The following is a 7,506-nucleotide window of genomic DNA, read 5'->3' on the forward strand; positions in this document are numbered from 1 at the left end:
TGGACCAGCTCTTAAATAATGGACATTCCTACTCCTCTCTCGATTTTAAAGAAAAGACTAGTAACACCTTTCTCCTGAGATACCAGGAGGCTTATTTGAGGTTAGAGATGAAAATACCCTGAACTTAGCATGTGATCTCTAGAAGGAGGTGGCCGTTTTACTGTCTAACACAAGGCGGCCAGGCGGAGAAGAGGCTGGAGGCTCCCCGGTGGTACTTTGGCAGTTGACTGGTGATGCTGTTGGTTGTCTGTGAGAACTGTAGAAGCTTCAACTCAATTGTCATATCATACCATGCAGAAATAACCTCTAGATGTAAAGAACTGGTGCAGACACAGGGAAAGAGAAACTCATTACATAAAATGCAAAGTTTGAGTTGAAACTATAAACTAGAGGTCTGCGTTTATGGCTTCTGTGTAGAAAGGAGAAATCTGACTTTCCCATAGCCACCTCCTAGGGCCCTTGGACTCCCTGGATTCAGGCACACATGGCATTTCAGCTTTGATCGTGGTTCTACTCAGCCCCCCTGCACCGTGAAAGGCACAACCGTTTCTACCCATCTCACCTACCGTTTCTTCCACTATGAATCTGCGGCATTCGCTTCCACTGCATGGAAAACATGGAGCCACTGGTCAGCAGCAGAGGGCACTATTAGCATATTTTGCACTGAGGGGTTAAAAAAGAGACGTCTCTGCATCCACTTGCTCACTCAGACATTCACATTGTCAAGACTTGATTTGATTTCCTTTGTGTGTTTTCAATTAGGAAGGATGTTAAATAAATATAAGATGTAGTGCTTACAGACCAAGAGAGATGACCGTGCACAAAATAAGACAATGTGCTGGTACCTGCCTGCAAACAAAGAAGGTATCTGAGAGGTATTTGATGAGGAGGAATTTGAGAGCAGGTTCAGGGGTGGCTTGCAGAGGATAGGGAATCCTTGTAAGGCAGTTAACCTACAGCTTGTGGTCACATGGTGTAGAGTAGCTGAGATAAAAGGTACTGCAGGTAAAATAAACAATATGAGCAAAATCAAAGAGTCTTGCATTGTAAAGAATTACCATTACCATTCATAGCCACCATTGTGGCTTATAAGGGTGGTGGCTTTCACAGCCATGATGTCATTTGGCCCTCCCTGCAGCCCTGTGACTGAAGCTTTGCAGGTATTATATTAACCTGACTAATGGGAAATTGAGCCTCTTGGAGGGAAAGTGACTTGCTTAAAGGCATCCAAGCCATCACTGGTAGGGTCGGAATCAAAACTAGTTTTCCTTCTTGCTAATGCAGAAGGTATCCTGAATGGGACCAGAGATTCTTGTGGCACATACAATCTTAGAAATGAGAATTTGGGATGTTGAGTAAATAGAACATGGTTCAGCTATTTTCCAGGCATTATGGTATTGACCTAGTTAGAATGAGATACGGGGACTTTAACCACAGGAGGACTGTGAGATTTGGGGAAGCCAGAGATGGGTGCTTTTATGCCTTAGTTGTCATACTAGCAAAATTTGCATTTGTGGTGTTGGAGGGGAAAGACGGGTATTACGGAGATCAATGAAGAATCCCTTTCAGTGATTCAGGCAAGGAATGGGGATCCTGGGATTGGTCTGTACCAGTGGGAAGGAGATTTGCCATTGTGGTTACCTATGATTGAGGACACGTGGAAATAACAGAGCCGACAAACGTCTATTAATAATTGGTTTTAAGTTCTCCATGAGCATGCTCCTCTCTGATCCCATTGCCTGCCTTCATCTGAGTCCATGTTTACTGATCCAAACACACATCTTTATGAGCATCAAGTAGCCTGGATCAGGCTGTAGCAAAGAGACTTTGGAGTCAAGGACTAAATGGAGACATTTTCAAAAAAAAAAAAAGAAAGAAAGAAAGAAAGAAATTGACTTGGAGGCTGGCAGAGTCATCAAGGAGAAAAAGACAAAACTCAAGAGTCTGAGATGCAGAGTCAAGGAGAACATTCATGTCATCCTTACAAACAGGGCACCAATGGAAGGCTTCCTTGGCTTTAGAGCAGTGGTTCTCTATTTTCCTAAGGCTGTGACCTTTTAATACAGCTCCTAATGTTAAAATTATTTTTATTGTTACTTCATAACTGTAATTTTGTTACTGCTATGCATTGTAATGCAAATGTCTGTGGTTTTTGATCGTCTTAGGTGACCTCCAAGGGGTCATAACCCACAGGTTGAGAACCACTGCTTTAGATGGGTGTGACCTTGCTAGACATGTGGACATCCATGGGGCAGCAGAACACAGGACTGGAAAGTTTTGTGACACACATAGTTTCTACTCTGATTCTTGACATCATTCTTTTTACCTCACCTGATACCTTCATATGGGATCTTTAATACAAAGTTTTATGTAAATAAAACGAAGGTCACAGTGAACTCTCCAAGTTGTTTGTGATGTCACTTCTCCCTTGAAATGCTCCCAAAGATGTCACAGCACGTCAAAAGTTTATCTGGCATAGAGAACTCTGCATATTGAAGCCTTTGCCTGTTTCTCCAAGCCTTCCTGCTATTCCTTTTGTTCTCTGTTGCCTAGTATCTCCATTCATTGATGAGATGTTTATAGTCTGTTCTGTTCTATTACAAGGGTGGCCAACCTTCTTCAGGCCTCATCGAACAAAGAACAGTTGTCTTGGGCCACCCATGGACTCTGGAACATTCTCATCCTTCCACCGCTCCAGCTTTCACAGTAGAGAGGTGTTAAAAAACAGCACAGTCCTGGGAGCATGGACAGTTGCTCTGCTCTGGGATATTGTTTCCCTTTAGGAAGCTGTCCTGGTTAGTTTTGTGTGTCAACTTGACACGAGCTAGAGTCACCAGAGAGGAAGGAGCCTCCGTTGAGAAAAATGCCTCCTGAGACCCAGCTGTAAGGCATTTTCTCAATTAGTGATCAATGGGGGAGGGCCTGGCCATTGATGCCATCCCTGGGCTGGTGATCCCAGGTTCTATAAGAAAGCAGGCTGAGCAGGCCAGGGAAAGAAAGACAATAAGCAGCTCCCCTTCGTGGTCTCTGCATCAGTTCCTGCCTCCATGACCCTGCCCTGTGTGAGTTCCTGTCCTGACTTCCTTCAGTGATGAACAACGAGTGATATGGAAGTGTAAGCCAAATAAACCCTTTCCTCCCCAACTTGTTTTTTGTCATGGTGTTTCATCGGAGCAATAGAGATCCCAACTAAGACCTACGATTGCTTACACTCTCTGTTTGTTTGTTGTTGTTGTTGTATGTTTGTTTTTGTTTGGTTATTTTTGGTTTTTCGAGACAGGGTTTCTCTGTGTAGCTTTGGAGCCTGTCCTGGAAGATGGCTTACACTTGTATGATAACTTCCCATTCTCTCCTGAACAGGCTGTCCGGTTCTACCCTTCTCCCATCCATGACCTTCTCATACCCATGATTCCCAAGCTTTCGTCCACCTCTGCTATCCACAGACACTGCTTTTGTGCTGTTACCACTGTCAGAACCTTGTTCCAAGCCACCAATGCATCTTTTCTGAAAGTAAGCCATGAATATTTCTCTTTGCTGCTGCTCCCGTCTCTGTTCGGTATGTTCTTAGCACAGAAATGGGCAATACTTTCAAAAAACACAAGTCAAATCATGTCACTCATTCACCACTTTTCCCACTCACCAGCCAAGTTATTATAATTTCCCATGACATTGGAGCCAGTGGCCTCTCTGTTCTCTTTCCAATACCCTCTGCCCTGTAGTCAGTGGTACTGGTCTCCTTACTGTCCATGGTATTGGCTGGCATACTCCTGCCTCAGGGTCTTTGCATTAACTTACTTACACCTGAACTATTCCTATAGGTGCCCATGTGTTCCGTCTGTGGCAAGTGAGAATCACAGTCTACCTTCTTGGGGTAACCAGTCATAATATTTCTTTACATTTGAATGTCTGGTCATCCACACCATTGCCTTTCTCTCTTCAACATGTTCGTGCTTTTATTATTAATCTTTCTACTTACAATTCACCTGATTCACTTTGTTTACTGACTACAGCCCTTTGAGACAGTTGTCTAGGATAGGAATCTTTTCATTGCTGTATTTCCAGAGTGTGAAAAAGGCACACAACTTCGAGGATAATCGGAAGTGCTCACTGAATGAATCCACACACTCAGGCACACAGGATTAAAGGAAGAAATGAGCAAGCGGTGTGAGGGGCAATGCGCTGAGAGTTACACATTTTAACTCACTGACTCGGGACTTGAGAAGCAACTGCAAAACCACATTCTACTTCTCATTCTGACTTTTTCCAACTATAAAACACAGATGTCAAACTCAGTACGATGCCAGAGTCTCCTTCTCAGAGTCTCCGAGGTGATGGCAGGTAAGACCAGAATCTGATTTTCTTGCTAAACTTAAATGGAGTCCCAAAGCCAGAGGCCTGGACATGGGGAAGTGAGGCATGGCTCAGGCCACACCTGAGCAGAGGATATGCACAGAGGCATGAGAATGCCACATGTGCAGAAATACAAAGAAGGCAGGTGACTGCTACGCGGGCACAGGCATTTCATAACAGGGCAGGAACTGAGTCACTGCCCAGGGCTAAGTTACCCCAAGAGCCTGGAAAATGGTACAGCGGGAGGCACTCACCTCTGATGTCAAAGTCCTGTACTGATGTGCCTTATGACCAGGGAACTGCCTGGACATCTCCCCTAGTACCAGCCCAGTGGTCGCCAAAGTAGGTGGATTCCCCAATTAGTCATGAGAACAGGGGCTTTAGAGAAGACAGAGGAAAGGTTCTAGTCCATCTCTTTGGAAAAAAAATAACATCCCTTCAGAAAAGGGGAGTTTCCCATCATGCCTATGAATTTCTGTCCACTGCCATACTATCTCCAGGGTGAGAAATTTGTCTCCCACTCTCTCAGACATGGAGAAAGGTCATAAAGAGATGAATCAGTAAATTTCAAGGAGATGTTTTAAGTGCTCAGGCTGCCACACCCCAGGCTCAAAGAACCAGACTGGTTATTCTGCTTCCCCTGTCCAGTTCCCTGTAGATACAAAAGAGCCTGTAAGGTCGGCTCCTTACTCTTCAGTAGCCGACCTCGTGTGGCTGTGTTATCAGAAGGATCCCCTTGCTGTGTGCTTCAAGAGAACTTTGCTGTCACCATGCTTGGTGACAGAGCAGAGGACAACTGCTGCGAGTGTAATTGTTGCTGTTGAAATGTCCTCTGGGAAGTTCCCCCTGTGTGCATGCATTTGTGTGTGTTCCTGTGTGTGTGTGTGTGTGTGTGTGTTGTGTATGATGTATATGGTGTGTGTATGTGTGTGTTGTCTATGTATGTTGCTTTGTGTGGAGGTGTGTGTTGTGTGTGTTTTGTATGTGTTGTGTATGTGTGTGTGTGTTGTCTATGTATGTGTGCTTTGTGTGGAGGTGTGTGTTGTGTGTGTTTTGTATGTGTTGTGTATGTGTGTGTGGTGTGTCTATGTGTGTGTGCTTTGTGTGGAGGTGTGTGGTGTGTGAGGGTGTGATGTGTGTGTGTTGTATGTGATGTGTGTGTGTGTTTGTGGTGTGTCTATGTGTGTGTGGTGTCTGTGTGTGTGCGTGTGTGTGTTTACCATCCTCCTCATTCTTTACAGACCTGCCCTGGAGACTTTTTTTGCCTTAGGGAAGGAGGTACTAAGCTCTAACTTCATGGCAGCTACATGGAACTCCATTTGCTGAACCCCACCTTTGCCTGAGATCCTCCCGCTGTTCCCCCTGTAGAGTGTGCTACTCTACTCCACTTTGATATGCCATGGCTGGAGGATGCTGAGACGGTCTTCTTGTCTCCAGACTCAGCGTCTACAAAATCATAGACAGTTCAAGGTGGACAACACCTTAGGAATGAACAAGCCCACTAAGTCCACACGTTTAATGCCCTACATCTTCCAAAGAGGTGTTAGCTGCAATGTCCAACAACCAATACATTCTGCCCACTCAAGACAAGTAAGAGCCTGGCGCAGAGTCCACAGCCCTTCTGTGCAGGGCCTCATAGGTTCAGTCTGGATTGTGAAGAGGCCCCATGAGGTCTAGAACAGAAATGGAGCTGTTTGAAGCAGCAAGGGATGAGACAGCACAGGGGTAGAAGCAAGAGGAACTATTCATGGAACAGGCTGGAATTACTTAACCAGTGGGTAAACCCTGGTCCAGGCGCGGGACCGTGGAACATGAGCTCCAGCCTTGAAGCGCTTCTTTAGTGGCATATTTAAAGTTGCAGCGTGTCTTGCCATTGCCAGAACTCATGCAAGGTCTCTGAGCTTTGGCCAGGGGCTGTCGCTGCTCTCTTCAGGAGGGGAAAAAGAGGCAGCAGCGATGAGCAGCCTTTCTGTCAGTCAAGTGTCCCGGCAAAGAATTCCACCCAAGTCTACACAGGCACTGATACCTGAGGGCCATTGCCGTGCAGATAAGCTGTCTCGGGTAATTGGGTTGACATCACTGAGCCACCTTAGAGGATTTGAATCCCTTCCATGACTCCTGTCACCTGCCATCTGATAGCGAAACCCCCGGGATTGCTGCTGAGTGATTGATTATGCAAAACAAATGAAGGAAACTGAAAGGTCATGGCTCTTCCACAGGGAAGCTTTCCCTTAAGTTATGACCCAGATTTCCAAGCATAAGCTAAGGCCTGAGACCCCAGTTACCTACAAATGGGTACAGGAAATGGAAGAATCATAGCATTTAAAACTCTACGGCAGTAGAAGGCACTTGGCAGGAGACCCTGTGTAAGGCTTGAATCATCCTGATGAGCCTCTGAGCCACTAAGAAGATGGAGAGATGCTCTGTTCCTAGAGGAGTCTCAGTCTCTCTGCTCTACATCAGACAACAGTGTGCCTGCTTCCCCGGGGTCTGTCTACTTTCCGTCAGCCAACTCTCAGGTCAGAGAATCTATCTCATGGTCAGGAAGTCTTCCGTTTCCCCTCTCCTGCACCAAGGTGCCGTTATCACACTTCTGTTGACACTGATCTTCACACAGTAGCGTTCATGACACTGACTGACTCTACCTCTGTCCTTAGGCTGTGGCTACTGCCTCTGCTATGCTTTCACAGTAGGGCTTACAGGGACATTCTGTTCAACAAGGACATTCGAAACATGTCAATGAACGAATATGGAGAAAGCATTGCCACAGATAATCGAATCATTGGAAAGATGAGTTTTTATGCTTAGGGGAAATAATATTTGAGTTCCTTTTTTATAGATGAGGAAAACAGGCGTAGAGAGAAAGGAAAGAAACAAAAACATATCCAGGACATACTGGACTCATTCATTCTGCTCAAGGCTTTCAAGTCCGTTCTCATCCTCATTCTCTTCACTGAGCTTTGTAAGTGATTTTCCTCAACTTTTCAAGGGCTTTATTTGAGTTTTGCCTGCTGCGAAATTCCTATGTCTCAGAATATAGCTCTTTGCCTCTGACAAATGCGTTGAGTCATTTGACCAACAGTGGAATCCCAACATGGAACTGCTCTACCCCAGTGCTGCCCTTTGGATATATTCTTTCCCTACTTGATGACAATC

Source organism: Peromyscus leucopus, chromosome 12 (genome assembly GCF_004664715.2).
Source record: "Peromyscus leucopus breed LL Stock chromosome 12, UCI_PerLeu_2.1, whole genome shotgun sequence".
NCBI lineage: Eukaryota > Metazoa > Chordata > Mammalia > Rodentia > Cricetidae > Peromyscus > Peromyscus leucopus.